Source organism: Nyctereutes procyonoides, unplaced genomic scaffold (assembly GCF_905146905.1).
Source record: "Nyctereutes procyonoides isolate TBG_1078 unplaced genomic scaffold, NYPRO_anot_genome, whole genome shotgun sequence".
NCBI lineage: Eukaryota > Metazoa > Chordata > Mammalia > Carnivora > Canidae > Nyctereutes > Nyctereutes procyonoides.
In genome coordinates, this window is record NW_026575051.1 from 2,438,405 (window position 1) to 2,457,099 (window position 18,695).

Consider the following 18,695-nt stretch of genomic DNA (forward strand, 5'->3'; position numbering starts at 1 on the left):
GCAAAAAGAAATGTTCATTAAGCTGAGAATCAAATGCTGTAGCCATTTGTAGCTACAAGTGCTTATTAACTAGCTCAGTCTAAGGTTTAATTTCTTCAGAAATGCCAGATGATACATATCATGCTCTTTTGAGCAATGTTTTTCTACTTACGGTCTCCTATAACCCACTTTTCTGTAAACTGGCCTGCATCCATTTATACAGAACAATTGAACAATTGGGGTCCACTATGGTTGGAACAATAGAATTTGGAGAGGAGACACACTGATAATAAAAACACGTACTCTTTTCCCTTAAGTGAAGTAAAATTATAGCAATATACGTTGGATCTGCACACATTCCTCTCCTTCGGTCTCCCTGGATAAAATGAGGCAAGTGTATTCTGAAAAAGGAGTAACCAGAAGTGGGCTCCAGTATCCTTACCCTATCAACATGTTTGACCAGACTGCATCAATGACCAGGTGGTTTGCCCATTTCTTTTATTCTAGCACATCCTCAGCTCTGACCTGGCCAATAGGTGTGAGACCTGGATAGTCTCACCTGTGATATGCTGAGGCCAGATTTGGGTTCTCACAACCACCTGTATCCTCTTGCAGGGACACTTGAAATTTGTGGCCAGATCCAGCTCATTATGGCTGGGGACCACCATGACCCCACAGACTTATTTCCCTTGGGATCTAAAATCTTCCTGGACTGAGCAGCAGTTTAATCTTGAGTGTGTTCTACTAGACCCTGGTTCATGACCCCTTGCACCGCATCCTGTATCGCCCCCTCCTTGGCGGTGCCTTATTTCATTTCCTCTGATTCTAACTCATGCCAATTCCAGGAGAGACACAGTCTCCTTCATCACTGGTCAGAGTTCCAAGCAAATTGTGCTGGAAATCCAATGGGCAAACCAGACCTATTTCTAAGTTCAAAGTCTCTGCCTCTGGGTCACTTAATCTTGATCATTTGGTTATTTCATTTCAATCCTTGAAGCATTGTTCTTACTCTTTGCTTTCAAATGTGGTGCCCTGCTTGTTCTTGCGCTCTTTTTTTTCAGTCCTTGGACCAAGCACCATCTTTCCAGCTTTGGCAGAAAGCCAAGTAAATTTCTCTCACTTTGGCACCCTGAGTCCCCGCCTAAGTAAACTTGATAATGTTAGGTATTTTGGATTTTGTCTACCTAATGGTTTTTAAATGTGATTTCAAAAACAGTTTAATTCACCATTCTTTGATAACTATGGTAAATATCCATATTTTAGTATATTTATTGGTCATATTTCCTCTGATGTGACATGCCTATTCACGTCTTTTAACTATTTTTCCCTTGGATTATTGTTAAATATTCTGGATATAATCCCATGTAAAATATGTGTGATGCAAATAAATCTAGTCTGTGGCTTTTGGGTTTTCTTTCTTAAAAATATAGTTTGACAAAAGTTTCTAATTTTAATGGCCAGATTCATAAACTTTTTCTTTTCTTTTTGTTTCTTTTTTAATTCTGTGTAGTTAACATACAGTGTTATAATAGTTTAAGGTGTACAATATAATGATTCAACACTCCTATGTATCACCCAGTGCTCATCATGACAAGTGCACTCCTTAATCTGCATCACCTATTTTACCCATCCCCTCACCCACCTCCCCTCTGGTCACCAGTAGTTTGTAGTTTGTACTCTATAGTTAAGAGTCTGTGTCTTGGTTTCTCTCTCTTTTTTCTCCTTTATTTGTTTTGTTTCTTAAATTCCATATATGAGTAAAATCATATGGTATTTGTCTTTCTCTGACTGACTTTACTTAGCATTATAACATCTAGATCCATCCATGTTGTTGCAAAAGACAAGATTTCATTCTTTTTTATGGCTGATCCAGTACTATATTGAATAAAAGTGGTGAAATTGGATATCCTTGTTCCCGATCTTAGGAGTAAAGCTCTCAGGTTTTTGTTGTTGTTGTTGTTGTTGTTGTTGTTTACCATTGAGTATGATGTTAGCTGTGGGTTTTTCATATATGGCCTTTATTGTGTTGAGGTATGTTCCCTCTATCCCTATTTTGTTGAGGATTTTTATCATGAATGGATGTTGTACTTTGACAAATGCTTTTTCTGCATCTACTGAAATGGTCATATGATTTTTATCCTTTCTCTTGTTGATGTCATGTATCACATTGATTTGAGAATATTGAACCACACTTGGAACCCAGAAATAAATCCCACTTGGTCATGGTGAATTATTCTTTTAATGTATTATTGGATTCAGTTTGCTAATATTTTGTTGAAGAATTTCACACCTTACTGGCACAAAAACAAACACATAGATCAATGGAACAGAATAGAGAATCCAGAAGTGGACCCTCAACTTTATGGTCAACTAATATTCGACAAAGCAGGGAAGACTATCCACTGGAAAAAGGACAGTCTCTTCAATAAATGGTGCTGGGAAAATTGGACAGCCACGTGCAGAAGAATGAAGCTGGACCATTCTCTTACACCATACACAAAGATAAACACAAAATGGATGAAAGATCTAAATATGAGACAAGAATCCATCCAAATCCTAGAGGAGAACCCAGGCAACACCTTTTTTGAACTTGGCCACAGTAACTTCTTGCAAGATACATCCATGAAGGCAAGAGAAACAAAAGCAAAAATGAACTATTGGGACTTCATCAAGATAAGAAGCTTTTGCACAGCAAAAGAAACAGTCCACAAAACTAAAAGACAACCTACAGAATGGGAGAAGATTTTTGCAAATGACGTATCAGATAAAGGGATATCCAAGATCTATAAAGAACTTATTAAACTCAACAGCAAAGAAGCAAATAATCCAATCATAAAATGGGAAAAAGACATGAACAGAAATCTCACAGAGGAAGACATAGACATGGCCAACATGCACATGAGAAAATGCTCCGCATCACTGGCCATCAGGGAAATACAAATCAAAACCACAATGAGATACCACCTCACACCAGTGAGAATGGGGAAAATTAACAAGGCAGAAACAACACATGTTGGAGAGGATGCGGAGAAAGGGGAACCCTCTTGCACTGTTGGTGGGAATGTGAACTGGTGCAGCCACTCTGGAAAACTGTGTGGAGGTTCCTCAAAGAGTTAAAAATAGACCTGCCCTATGACCCAGCAATTGCACTGCTGGGGATTTACCCCAAAGATACAGATGCAATGAAACGCCAGGACACCTGCACCCCGATGTTTATAGCAGCAATGTCCACAGTAGCCAAACTGTGGAAGGAGTCTCGGTGTCCATCGAAAGATGAATGGATAAAGAAGATGTGGTCTATGTATACAATGGAATATTACTCAGCCATTAGAAACGACAAATACCCACCATTTGCTTCAATGTGGATGGAACTGGAGGGTATTATGCTGAGTGAAATAAGTCAGTCAAAGAAGGACAAACATTATATGATCTCCTTCATTTGGGGAATATAAAAATAGTGAAAGGGAATAAAGGGGAAAGGAGAAAAAATGAGTGGGAGATATCAGAGAGGATGACAGAACATGAGAGACTCTTAACTCTGGGAAACGAACAAAGGGTGGTGGAAAAGGAGGAAGGCGGGAGGTGGGAGTGACTGGGTGACAGACACTGAGGGGGGGCACTTGATGGGATGAGCACTGGGTGTTATGCTATATGTTGGCAAATTGAACTCCAATTAAAAAAAAAAGAATTTCACACTTTGTTCATCAGAGATGTTGGCCTGTAGTTCTCTTTTTTTTGTAGTGTCTTTATCTGGTTTTGGTACCAGGGTAATGCTGGTCTCCCAGAATGAATTTGGAAGCTTTCTTTCCTCTTCTTTTTTTTGGAATGTTTTGAGAATAGGTATTAGCTCTTCTTTAAATATTTGGCAGAATTCTTCTACGAGGCCATCTGGTCCAGGACATTTGTTGGGAGCATTTGATTACTGATTCCATTTATTGCTAGTGATTGATCTTTTCAAATTTTCTATTTCTTTCTGATTCCGTTTTGGTAGTTTATGTTTCTAGGAATTTATCCATTTCTTCTAGGTTGTTCAATTAGCTGGCAAACAATTTTTCATAATTCTCTTATAATCCCTTTGTATTTCTGTGGTACTGGTTTTCATTTCTTTTCTTCCATTTCTGATTTTGCTTATTTGAGCCCTCTCATTTTTTATGAATCTGGTTGAAGTTTTGTTTATCAATTTTAATGATCTTTTCAAAGAATCACCTCTGGTTTCATTAATCTGTTCTATTGTTTGGGTTTGTTTTTGTTTTGTTTTTTTTTACTTTCTATTTCATTTATTTCTGGTCTAATCTTTATTATTTCTTTCCTTCCACTGGTTTTGGGTTTTGTTTGTTGTTCTTTCTATAGTTCCTTCAGATATAAGGTTAGGTTGTTTATTTGAGATTTTTCTTGCTTCTTGCGGGTTTTCTTTCTAGCCTTTATTGCTATAAAATTCCCTTCCAGAATAGCTTTTACTGCATCCCAAAGATTTTGGGCCATTGTGTTTTCACTTTTGTTTATGTCCATGTATTTTTTTATTTCCTCTTTGATTTCTTGGTTGCCTCATTCATTGTTTAGGAGCATGTTATGTAACCACCATGTATTCGCGTTCTTCCAAGACTTTTTCTTGTGGTTAAGATGCATCATACGACTTCAGTCTTTTAATTTGTTGAGACTTGTTTTATGGCCTAACATGTGATATATTCTGGAAATGCTCCATGTGCACTTGAAAAGAATGTGTATCCTGCTGTTTTAGGATGGAATGTTCTGAATATATGTGTTAGATCCATCTGGTCCAGTGTGTCATTCAAAGCCACTATTTTCATGTTGATTTTTCTCTTCAGCCGATCTATCCATTGTTGCAAGTAGGGTGTTAAAGCCCCCTACTATTATTGTATTACTACCAATTATTTCTTTTATGTTTGTATTTATGTATTTCTGTTTTTAAAAATTTGTATGTGTCGTATGTAATAATATTGCCCCACTTAAAGTGATATAAGTTATTTCTTTTATATTTCATCTGAAACTTTTAATGTTTTTTAAAAATATTTTAGCACTTCATTCATTTGGAGTTTATTTTTATGTATGATGAATGTATATCCAATTATTCCGGCATTGAATAGTACATCTTTTACCTAATTATCTTTAATGCCCACTCACTCTTCACATCTAAGAAGCCTTGATGCCGTTTTCCATTCTATTCTATTGGTCCATTTGTCTACATACCCTGCCACCATCAGTAGTTCAGGGTCTTAATGACAGTGTATCAGTCTTCAGTAGTATCTTGCCTTTTCTTAACCTTTTACTACTTCAATTCAATTTAAAATTAGTTTATCTAAATTCCATAAAATACCCTGGAGAGATTCCTCTAGAAATTATATTGAAACTATAGAACATATTGGGGAAAACTAACATCTTTATAATATTGAGGCTCTTAACCATGATTATGGTGTATACAGGACCTCATCACTATCTTTCAGTGTTTTTAATTTTCCCCATTAGGATCTTGCATGTCTTTTCTTTCTGAGAATTTATTCCTGGTGACTTTAAGTATTACTATGTTATTCTCAAAAGGGACATTTTATCGCATTTCCTACTTTGTTTAATTGAAAAACGCAGTTGACTTTTTTGTGGATCTCTTTAACCACCTTGCTAAACTCTATTATTAATTCTTATGTCTTAGATTATTTTGTATTTTCTCTGTAGACAATCGTATCACCTATGAATAATGAAAGCTTTCTTTCTTCCTTCTTATGATTCTAACTTTTCTTCCTTTTTACCTATTTTCCTTTCTTTTCAGCTGTTGTTAAAAGTCCCCTATTCCCTGCCTAAGTAGCCCTAATGTATCATTTTCCATTTATAGTATAAAATTTTACTCTCTGACAGGGTCTGCGTTTTTTAACCCAATGCCAATAATGGAATTTCAGTTCTTAGCCTTGAAATGCCAGTAACAACATTCTCAGCAAGATAAAAAGCAAAAAATGTTTCTTTCTTTTCCCCAAAGCTGTGGAGAACAATGTATTTTTAACATAAAATTTTCTTATAAATCATATTTCTAACAAGGATGATTTCTCAAACCCCTAGACTCCAAAGATTCGGAGTGAGACCTGATAAAACGACCTTAACCAATAAAATACCTGTAATTTTGATTACTCATCTTTTTTAACAATTCAGTGTTCTTGTAATAATGTTGAGTTAACATCTCCATCTAGAGGAAGGTAAAATTACTTTGATTTTTTTTCTGTCAAACCAGAAAAGAAACATTGGCATTTCCCGGTACTCACACAGAATACAGCTGAATGGCTCTACTGGAATTTTTATTAAAGTAAATGTGAGAGGGCAGCCCGGGTGGCTCAGCGATTTAGCACCATCTTCAGCCCAGGGCGTGATCCTGCAGATCCGGGATCAAATCCCACGTGGGGTTCCCTGCGTGGAGCCTGCTTCTCCCTCTGCCTATGTCTCTGCCTGTCTCTCTCTCTGTGTCTCTCATGAATAAATAAATAAAATAAAAAAGAAAATGTGAGAGACTGTTGAATAAACCAAGCAGAGCAGAGATATAAGGAGGGTGATTGCATGCTGAGCCTAAAAATGAGCCCACAATTAAAAAAAAAAAGTTCTAAAGATGTTTAATTTTAAAAAGCCAAATAAGATAAACCTGTATTTACGCCTTTGGGTTGGTCCGACAGTTCCCCCGCCCCCACCGCGCGGCCTCTGATTGACGGCCAGCCGAGCCAATCACAGCCAGGGCCTCGGGTGGGCGGGCCCGCGGAGGCGCTTCCGGGGCCTCGCCGGTCCAGGGGCCGCAGCTTCTCCCGGGCGCGGCTGGCCCTCCCTGAAGTGCCCGCTCCGGGTATGGAGACCTGGACGGAAGCGGTCACTGCGGCTGGAAACGCGGGGCTCCGTGGCAGATCCCTTACTGTGCAGGCCCCCTGAGCTCCTGCCGCGAGGAAGAGGGCCCCCAGTGGTCCTGCAAATGCCTGAAGAACGCGCAGGGGACGGAGCGGCGTCCCCCGGCAGCGCCCAGCGCGGGCAGTACGGAAGGGATGCGCACGTCCAGGTTTCTCCTGGCGGGAGTGAGGGTCCCAGTGCTCCGGGCCTCGCGGGATCAGTTGAAGGAATCCGGGCCCCTGGGGAGGGTCCCTGGAGAATACTGGGAGTCCTGCAGTTATTCCTTCGGTTCTCGTCCCGTTTGTTGGGATATGTGACTCGTTCCCTTGAACCTGAGGTGGCCTGTGTCTGTGCCACCGCCCTCTTCTCTCTCACACGACCTTCTGGGCTTCACGCCGTATCCTCAGCCGAGCCGAGGTCCGGAGGAGGGCTACGTGGGGAAGGAAATCTCCTCGCAGACCGGGGGAATCGGGCGCTGTGCAGGATGCCTCAGGCGTGACCAGGGTCCGGGCCTAGAGAGAAGAGGAAACCACCTCCTCTTCCTTCTCAGAGCCATCTTCCCACTGCTTCCATCATCCTCAGTGCTGGCCTACTGGTCCGCGGTGCTCTGGTTATTAGAGAGGAGTTTGAATAATGTAGACGAAAAACTTGAGTGAAACAGAGTGAGGATACCAGGCCTCTTCAGCTTGACTTGTGGGTTTCCCACACTAACTCTGAGCTTAAGAGCAATATCCCGCCACTCTTAAGCTAGGGTGACCCACAGACGTGCTCCAGAGGATGGAGGGGAGTATGCCCCTCAGGAAGGCAAGTCTGCCTGGCAGGCAGAGGGTGGCCAAGGAGCCTTGGTTTGGGGGCCATTACATGCAAATGAGTTCCTGCTGCTTGCGTCAGAGGAGGTGTGGCAAGAGTCTGGTGAAGGCTCATCCTGATGCTCAGCCTGAGATGCAGTCAAGATGGAGAACTGCAAAATCAGCAGTACAGGTTTTCTGGGAGCCTCAACGTCCAATGACAGGCTCCACCAGGAATGTGCAGCCCCTGTGGGCTGAGCTCTGCACGCCTGGCCTGCATTCGGATGGGCTGGGGAAGCTGAGCCAGGAGCTCGGAGAGTGACCAGAAGGGCACCCAGGCACCTGAGAAATGCTTCCCAGATATCCACTTCAAGAACTCTCTTCGGGCAGCCCCGGTGGCGCAGCGGTTTGGCGCCGCCTGCAGCCTGGGGCGTGATCCTGGAGACCCGGGATGGAGTCCCACGTCGGGTTCCCTGCATGGAGCCTGTTTCTCCCTCTGCCTGTGTCTCTGCCTCTCTCTCTCTGTGTGTCTATGAATAAATAAATAAAATCTTAAAAAAAAATAGAACTCTCTTCATGCATTTCCCAAAATTTTCGTCAGTGATCCAGTGGGAGAAAACCAGGTCCCAGACTTGATTAAAAAACAAAACAAATAAACATGATGCCTGGGTGGCTCAGTTGGTTAAGCCTCTGCCTTCAGCTCAGGTCCTGGGATCTAGCCCGAGTGGGGCTCCCTGCTCAGCAGGGAGTCTGCTGCTCCCTCGCTCTGCCCCTCCCCCCTCCTTGTACACTCTCTCAAATAAAAGTTTTAATAAATAAAACTCTGAGCGTGTGTTAAGTGTGTAAATGGTGCTATACAGTAGCGTGATTGGGTAACCAAAGGGACAACCATCCTGAGGAACAAATCTGGAGTTAAAGAAGCTTGGTGTGGTCCCCAGAGGCAGAGTTCCTTAGAGGAAAGCCTTTGCTTCATGAAGGACAGGCTTCTAGGACAGCAGTGGTCTAACCCCAGGGACTCTCACCTCTTTTCCAGCACTGCTCCAGATTTTGCCTGGGGACTGGCATTTAAATGGTTCTACCACTGCAAGTAATGAGACAGTAATGCAAGTAATGAGGAGGTTTGCTCTACAGCCTCCTAACTGTCAGTATCCTGCTAGCCTCACCAAGGTCACTTTCTCTTCCCAGGTAGTGGAAGGGGGTGATATCCTCATTTTCAACTAAATAAAGAGGAGGGATAAAAACTGTGAGGGAGGGGGAAATTTGGATCTTTGCAGTGGGGAAGAGTCATTAAAAATTAAAGAACTTACTGTATAAAAGGGAGCTTTGGTGTTTAGTAATTCGGGGCTCCGGGCAGGCCTTCCAGAATGCCAAGGGCTTCCAGACTAGCCTGTCTTTCCATTACTGTTTCCTTTCTCAGTGTGAGAGGGCTTTTTGGCAGAGAACTGAAAAAAACTGTCCACTCTTTCATGTCTCTGCTGACACCTTGGTTCTTTCCTCCAAGTATTTGTCCATTTCTGATTAGGGGAACACAAGAAGGAGGAAGAATAGCTCTGCAGTCTTCCGTTCACACCTCTCTGAAGAGAGTTGTGAAGTATATACCTACCCCCACGGGCTTAGGTGGACCCGAAATTCTCAGCATGGATCCAAATAGTTGCAAACAGTATAATTTCCAGTACACCATAGATATTAACATATTTAAATAAAAATCACCTTGTCAAAGTGTCTAGTGGAATCTAATTACCATAATGTTTTGACACCCATCATTAATTTTTAAAATGCACAACCTCTTCCTTAACAATTGGAAATTTTACATTGCTCCTTTTTTTCTTTTAAATTCATACTTTCATTTTCCTCCCCCTATAGAATTTTTTTTTTTTTCTCAATCCTGGCCCAGCATCTTAGAGTAATTTATTTTGGCTCTTGGAACTCTCTTCTTGATCCATCTAGCATGCTTCTTTGCAATAAAGTATGTTCTTAAATTTTTTATTTCCTGATCTAAGTGATTGAAAAGTCAGATAAATTCAGATAGTACTATAATTCTTAGAGATAATTGATCAAAATAATACAAATAATAGAGATTTTGGTAAATAAAAGTATTAAACATATACATTTTTTAAAAGTAAATTTTAACTGGAAATGCTTGTCTTATAGAGATGGATAGGGGCTTTATTTTCCCAGCTTCATGTTGATGAAAGTTACTTACTGTTATTATGAGACCAGGTTCCATATGATTTCTATTCCTTTAAAGATATTTTAACATAAAGAACTAAAAAATCTTATTCATGGGGTGCCTGCATGGCTCAGTGGTTGAGCATCTGCCTCTGGCTCAGGTCATGATTCCGGAGTCCTGGGTTGAAGTCTTGGGAGCCCGCTTCTCTCTCTGCCTATGTCTCTGCCTCTCTCTCTGTATCTTTCATGAATAAATAAAATCTATTTTAAAAAGTAAAATAAAAAAATCTTATTCACAGAATAAGTATAAGAATGGAAGGAATTTTGTTGTAGCAACTTTTTTTTTTTAACATTTTATTTATTTATTTATGAGAGACACAAGCTAAGGGAGAAGCAGGCCTCTCCTCGGAGAGCCAGATTCGGGACTCAGTCCTGGGACTCCAGGATCATGGCCTGCGTCAAAGGCAGACACTCTCAACCACTGAGCCACCCAGGCGACCCTGTTGTAGCAACTTCATCCAGTTTTTAAATTTCTTCTTAGTTGTATGCCAAAACTCACATAGTAAGCTATTATTAAATACTGTTATAAATAATCTCACAACTCAAATGTAGAGTTCTTTTTCAATTTTGTTGAAGCAAAGAATTAGGAACTACCTGATTTGCAAAACTATTTTTACACATTAGTTTCTTTGACTTTCTCAGTTCTTAGAAGTATATACCAGAAAGGCTTTAAAAATTCTTGTGAAATAACTAATATTTATACCTGTTAGAGGCATCTTGTTTGTGAAACTCAAATTGGATGGAACTGGGTTTTGAAAGAACCCCACAGATTTGAAAATTAAAAATCAATAGGTTCTGAATAAAGATGTTTTCCTCATTTTTTTTGTCACCCGGAAGTGCATTTAAAAATTATGATAAAGAGGGATCCCTGGGTGGCGCAGCGGTTTGGCGCCTGCCTTTGGCCCAGGGCGCGATCCTGGAGACCCGGGATCGAATCCCACGTCGGGCTCCCGGTGCATGGAGCCTGCTCCTCCCTCTGCCTGTGTCTCTGCCTCTCTCTCTGCGTGTGACTATCATAAATTTAAAAAAAAATTATAAAAAAAGTGAGCAGAGAAGTAACAGTATATCATAGACCTGTATGTACCTAAATAGAAAAATATCTTTCTATGATCTGGTAATATTTGGTAAAAGTCAATAGAAATATTTCTCCTATAAGTCAGAATAAGCTCAAGAAAACATATACTAAAGTACTCCCAATATGTGTTTATTTTGCTCTAAAATATGATGTTGATCTGTCAGAACTAAATGTTGAGACTTTTGCATTCACTGCTTTCAAATCATGCAACATAAGCAAGTGAAGTACAGATGAGATAACAACTGAATACGCCTTTGTTAGTTCTTAGAAAATTCTATTGCAGGTTAGTATTTCTTTACATGATTTTTATAAAATGAGAATATTCATTTTTTTATTTTTAGAAAGAGAAAGAATGAGAGCATGTGAGCAGGGGGCGAGGGAGAGAGAATCTTAGGCAGACTCCACACCCAGTTCGAGCCCCAATGCAAGGTTCCATCTCATGACCCTGAGATCATGACCTGAGCTGAAATCGAGTCAGATGCTTAACCAGCTGAGCCCTCCAGGTACCCCTAAATTGAGAATATTCTAATCCTAAAAGAGATAAAGGTTTGAACCTTGCCATGAATTTGTCACCTGAATGAAATTTAAAAACCACCATCATGGGCGCCTGGGTGGCTCAGCAGTTGAGCGTCTGCCTTTGGTTCAGGGCGTGATCCTGGAATCCTGGGATCAAGTCCCACATCGGGCTCCCTGCATGGAGCCTGCTTCTCCCTCTGCCTGTGTCTCTGCCTCTCTCTCTCTCTCTCTCTCTCTCTATCATAAATAAATAAAAATTTTAAAAAAAGGAAGGAAGGAAGAAAGAAGAAAAAAGAAAGAAAAGAAAAAGAGAAAGAGAAAGAAATACCTATTCCCTAAAGTCAGATCAATTCCCTATCTTTAAACATTTAGGAAGATTTTCAACACAGATTGCCTCACATAGCACAAAGATTCCTCCCTTGATATGAAATAAAATGTGAAGACAACCTCAACATTTAGAAACCTAAGCCTTAAAAAAAAAAAGAAACCTAAGCCTTTCATTAATTTTTCTTTTTTTATGAATTTTTCTAACAGCCCAATGAGTATCATGAGTGTAGCTTTGAATTCCCATAGAAAAATATTAGTTGAATATTAACTAGAGTAAAATATTTTAGTGTCTTCAGCAGACAGTGATACAAGGGCTGTTAGAAATGTAAACTCCTCTCTTTACTGTTTTTGCAATTGTCTACCCAGTCATGAGAATTGTGAAAAACGCTAACAAACATCTGAGAGACGAAACACACGCTCAAGTGCAGCAACCATTTAGGCAGAAGACACCAGACCAAGGTCCCAAAGTCAATTAGAGATTTTAGAAACTTAGGTTAATATCAAAGAAAAATATAATCACCATTAATATTAAAGTTTTGTCTGCTGGGTCCCTGGGTGGTTCAGTCAGTTAGGCATCTGCCTTCAGCTCACTTCATGATCCCAGGGTCCTGGGATTGAGCCCTGGGTCATCCGGCTCAGTAGGGAATCTGCTTCTCCCTCCCCCTCAGACCCTCCCCCTGCTTGTGCTCATTCTCTCTCTCTCTCTTAAATAAAATCTTTTCAAAAAGAATATGTCGGGACGCCAGGGTGGCTCAGTGGTTGAGAATCTGCCTCCGGCTCAGGTCATGATCCCGTGATCCCAGGTTCCTGGGATCAAGTCCCACATCGGGCCCCTGGTAGGGAGCCTGCTTCTCCCTCTGCCTATATTTCTGCCTCTCTCTGTGTCTCTCATGAATAAGTAAAATCTTTAAACAACAACAACAACAAAAACAATATGTCTAAGAAATGTTATACCTTAACTTTTACCAGATACTATAAGTGGAGTAACATGAAGATTCCATGTCATTTGTGATACCAAATATTTAAATTATATCTCTATTTGAGCACACATGACTATATTTACAAACGTCTAGACATTAATTTAAGACATAACAAAGTCTGGTCTATAAGGTAAGTGAATGAAATTTAGGACATTCCATTTAATGTAGCATTTGAATTTGAAAAGATGGGAGCTGCCAAAACTTCTAAGTAGCAAGACACCCTTCAGTGGGTAAATGAATAAACACATTGGTACATTCATACAGAGGAGTATTATGCAATTTTTTAAATGAGCTATCAAACCACAAAAAGACATGGAAGAACCTTAAATACATATTGCTAAGTGAAAGAAGTCATCTGAAAAGGCTACCTATTGTGATCCCAACTATATGATATTCTGAAAAAACTAAAACTGGAGACAGTAAAAATTAGATGGTCAAAAGACCAGTGATCACCAGGGGTTCACTGGGAAAGAGGGAAGCAGAGTTGAATAGATGGAGCTCAGGGTATTTTGGGGGCAATGAAGCTATTCTGTATGATACTGAAATGGTGGATACATATAATTACACATTTGTTAAAACCCATAGAATGTACAGTGCTACAGACTTGACTTAATAATGTGACAACATTGGCTCATCAATTCTAACAAATATACCAAACCAATGCAAGATGTTACTAACAGAGGAATTTAGAAGAAGGTAGGGAGTGACCGAACATATGAAAACTATCATATTTTTCCACCCAATTTTTCTGTAAACCTGAAACTTCTCTCCCCAGAAAGTATATTTTTAAGAAGAAAAAAAAAAGAAGGCATGGTTTTATGTGGACAAAAACGCTACGACTGCACGTTTATTTTATACGTGATGAAATCAGAGAGGGGACATAATGTAAACTCAACATGCACAAAACAATTTACCATAAGAAAGTGTTTACCCAGGTCAGGAATATTAAATAAGCTTAGATTAAAATTAAGTTCTCTTGAATTTACTGAGTAATCCTCTATATACTAAATTTTTAGTGCAGAGTTTTTTTTTTTTAAGTTTATTTATTTAAACGATCTCAACGCCCAACATGGGGCTCGAATTCACAATCCTGAGATCAAGAGCCACACGCTCGCCTGACTGAGCCACCCAGGCGGTCCACTGCAAGGAGATTTTTAATGTCCTTTTATGACCACTAATTATTGGTTTACAGCCAAGTTGCATATCTGATCTTTATTTTATAACTTACCAAAGACACTGAGGATATTAAACTAGAGTTACATTTTCCCATTTTTAATACAAAGAGTTTTTAGGAACAGAAAGTATTTCTATTTTAAAAAAAGAAAGAGGGATCCTTGGGTGGTGCAGCGGTTTGGCGCCTGCCTTTGGCCCAGGGCGCCATCCTGGAGTCACGGATCGAATCCCACGTCGGGCTCCCGGTGCATGGAGCCTGCTCCTCCCTCTGCCTGTGTCTCTGCCTCTCTCTCTCTCTCTCTCTGACTATCATAAATAAATTTAAAAAAATAAATAAATAAAAAAGAAAAAAAGAAAAAACGAAAGACCATTGTTTGAGCATTCATTATTAAATAAGCATAGTTATTTTTATGTGAGTCTGTACTTTTTCATCTTGCTTTTGTCATAGTATACCCTTTTGAACTAAGGTTGTATAATATGCATAGACTTTTTAAAATTTGCAACTTAATGGCAACTTTCTTGCCATTTGCAATGACCTGGATAGAGCTAAAGTGTATTATGCTAAGAGAAATTAGTCAGAGAACGACAAATACCACATGATTTCGCTCATATGTGGAATTTAAGAAACAAAAGAGATGAACACATGGGAAAGGGGGAAAAGGAGAGAGAGAAACAAACCATAAGAAACTCTTAGGGGATCCCTGGGTGGCGCAGCGGTTTGGTGCCTGCCTTTGGCCCAGGGCGCGATCCTGGAGACCCGGGATCGAATCCCACGTCGGGCTCCCGGTGCATGGAGCCTGCTTCTCCCTCTGCCTGTGTCTCTGCCTCTCTCTCTCTCTCTCTGTGACTATCATAAATAAATAAATTTTAAAAAAAGTAAAAAAAAAAAAAAGAAACTCTTAAAGATAGAGTAGATGGAGGGAGGTGGGCGGGGGATGGGCTCCATAGGGGATGGGGATTAAGGAGGGTACCTGTAGTAATGAGAACTGGGCATTTTATGTAAGTGATGAACCACTGAATTCTACTCCTGAAACCAGTATTGCACTGTATGTTAACTAATTCGGATTTAAATAAAAATTTGAAGAATGAAAAAAAAGGGAAGGTAACCTTTCCAACTAGAAAATCATTAAAAGATTCCGTCTTCTGAGCGCTGATTTCTCTAACTTATTTAACCTAATTGTGTAACTTGAAGATAGAAATTTTTCTCTACAGTCTCGTGAAAACAGAATGACACTGGAATTTAAGTTCACAGATACTGTACTTTGACCTTATCCCAGCCTGGAATTTTTCTTAAATGTTAGGAACATTTAAAGCATTAGGAACCTTGGTTAATTTCTTTTCTTTTCCCCTACGTTTTTGAGACTCCTGTCTTGGATTCATGTGAGTTAATAGTGATCTCTTGGAATCAATAAAAACAGGAGCTCCATCGAACATGACAGACAATGGTTTTTATTTTCTAATATTGTCCAGATGAGGACCTCATCCTAATTTAAGGACACCTTCCAAAGGAGGCTCCTTTCTTTGACACCTACAGTGTAGCCATACCAATTCTCAAGACACAAGCAGCAGACTCCAAGCCTTTACATTTCCTAAAGACATACAAATTGATCTGCGTTTTCTCTGGTGGAAACTGGATACCTGGTCAACTTTCCAGGGCCTTGTTTTTAAGTCAAGAAATGTGCAGCCTACTCTCTTTCTCCCTGTCTTGGTTTGCTTCCTGGGTTTACTTGGGTTATCCAGCTGACTTGCTGTTGTAATAACAGGGCTGAGCATGCTATGTTGAAAGCCACCACTGAAAACCAGAAGAAGCTTTTTTTTTTTTTTTTTTTCTAGTCTAGAGCAAATCTTTAGGAGCTGACCAGGATCCAAAGCTGTTGTAGCCTAAATTGGCTGTGATCTTCCCCATACTTGAGAGCGCTGAGCTTTAACATGGACCTTAGCTACCTGGAAGGCCTGCTGTGAGGGGGCAAAGCCAGACTCTTGACCCAGCAGGAATACATCAACCTGGTCCAGTGTGGCACCCTGGAAGATGTGAAAATTCATTTCCAGACCACTGATCATGGCAACTTCTTGGCTTATCCTCTTATGGCTTCCAAAATTGACACCAAGATGAAGAAAAAGCTATGCAGAGAATTTGGATATTTCTGGAATCATCCCCCAGAACCCTGAGCACATTTTTTTGCATACATGATGTGCAGTTACATGACAATGTGATTCTACTGATGAACGGTGCATTGCCAAAAAAAAAAAAAAAAAATCTGTGCAAGAAATTCTGGTGAAGTGCCACCTATTAGGCTATTTCACAGAAATGGAAACAGTCAACATTATGGAGACACTTTCCTATCCCTTTAATGCTGTTCTGGTTGAAATACCGTTAGCTACATTCTTTCTGGACTATATGTCTGAAAATACTGTAGATAAACTGAATATTGAATTACTGCATAATACGCTGTACAAATCTTACCTTGAAGCATTCTATAAATTCTGTAAGGATCATGGTGATGTCACAGAAGAAATCATGCATCCCATTCTTGAATTTGAGGGTACCAGAGGTGCTTTTATCATGACGTTTAACCCTTTGTAACCAAACTGAGTAAAGACGACCGAGAGACCCTCTACCTGACCTGTGGCAAGCTCTGTCCTGAGCAACTACGCCTGTTGGCTCAAGCAGAAGACTTTGACCAGATGAGGTGAGTAGAGGACCATTACAGACTTTACAGGCCTTTGTTTGAGACTGTGGTCATAGCACTGGAGGAAAGACATTGGAGGATGTGTTTTATGACTATGAGGTACAAATGAAAGTGCTGGCATTCAACATGCAATTCCACTATGGCGTGATTAACATATACACAAAGCTAAAGGAACAAGAAATGAAAAATATTGTGTGGACAGCAGAATGCTTTTCACAAAGACATTGAATTAATATGAACAGTTACATTCCAATTTTATAACCAGTGTAGGGCCTCAAATGCGGAAAATCATAAATATTAAGAAGAGATTTTGAGGAAAATAAAAAGAATTGTGATATGGGTCATACAAAAATAATCCATACTGCACCTTTGTGAGTTGCAGACCCCCTGGAAACAGAAAACCCACCCTGAAATGGTGTTTCTTTTTTTTTCCAGCAGCCTTAAATTTTGTTTCCACATTTATGTCTCATTTTTTATCATATCTTAGATATTAATTCTGATTAGCCCCATGGTGCTTTTTCTATTCTTATTTGGTTGTATTAAAAATCAGATCTAATTTTTAAAAAAGAAAAAAAGAGAAATGTACAATTTCTGCATCAAAAACAGCTGGAGTGTGAGGTTCTAGATCCTCTTGGATACCTCACTTTCCACTTCACAATGGACCCATGTTTTTACACAGGAAGGGGGAAAAATCTATCAAATAATGGAAGAAATAACTGGCTTCTTGGGAAGACTGAAAATTATCCAGCAACCTCTTTCCAAGGGGAAAATAATGCATATATTAGAAAAGAAAACACAATCATATGGCTTCCCAAAGCTTCTCAAACACCAGGCATCACCCACCTATGTGTCCTCCAGAGAGCAACAGGTGTACTGTAAATCAGGAAAAGCAACCATCTCAGGCTGCAACTTCTGCACATTAATGGCTCCCATACTTCTTCCTATATCAATATGGGAAAACGGATTTTGCCAGACTTCAGTTCACAGAAGCAAGACACCTCACTAGAGTCTATAATGAAGCTAATTTAGATCACAAAACCTAGAGGTAGGTAACAATTTTGGCTTGAAATTTTCCAGCAACCAGCTCAGAAAGGTGTTTACAGTGGCTATCATATAAAACAAATTCAAAGAATAATTGATATGATACCCAGACCAGAAAATTTCTCAAGTTCCTATTTTTAAAAGTGAGCCTCTCAACAATTCTGTTTTAGGAAGTCTAATAGGGGTTTCACAGGTCTGTCTTTTATGGGATTGCTCAGTATAGGTAAACATTAGAGTCTCTAGGTGGTTCAGTCTGTTAAGTGGCTGCCTTCCGCTCAGGTCATGATCCTGGAGTCCTGGGATCGAGCCCTGTGTGGGGCTCCCTGTTCAGCTCTCTCCCTCCCCCACTCATGCTCTCTCCCCCTCTCTCTCAAATAAATAAATAAAATCTTTTTTTTTTAAGGTTGTATCTATTTACTCATGAGAGACACAGAGATAGAAGCAGAGACACAGGCAGAGAGAGAAGCAGGCTCCCTGCAAGGAACCCAATGAGGGACTCGATCCCAAGATCCCAGGATCATGCCCTGAGCCAAAGGCAGACACTCAACCAACTGAGCCACCCAGGCACCGCACAAATAAAATCCTTAAAATATATGTCGGTAAACAGCATCAAACCAAAAGATAATTCTGTAACAAGAATTCTACAGACAGCCAACCCATTATAGAAGGATAAGTACAGCAATAGAAAAAAATACAAAGTAACCCAGAAAAATAAAGTGACTAACTCTTACTGCTATGAAGCAGGTCAAGAAAAGTTTCCTGGGGAAGGAATTCTGATAGATGTAACTTGGAATTTTCCAAGTAAGCTGTAGAAGGGGAACATTCCAGGCAGAAGAAACCACAAAAAAGTAAAGGCAGGCAGTCATGAATCAGCATTTTTTCATAGAGATCTATATCTATAATCAGATTAACTGGGGGAAAACGTGAAGTGTGGAGACACAGGAGAGGTAGGTAGTAGCAAGATCCAGAAATGTCTTCTATACTGTGTTAGAGATTTGACATTTATTTTAAAATAAGTAAAATTAAC

General features: G+C 39.9%; 1 pseudogene; it reads left to right on the forward strand.

The window, feature by feature from the left end:
- The first annotated feature begins 5,876 nt into the window (after nt 1–5,876).
- LOC129512796 (V-type proton ATPase subunit d 2-like) lies at nt 5,877–16,888 on the forward strand (annotated as a pseudogene).
- The last annotated feature ends 1,807 nt before the right edge of the window (nt 16,889–18,695 follow it).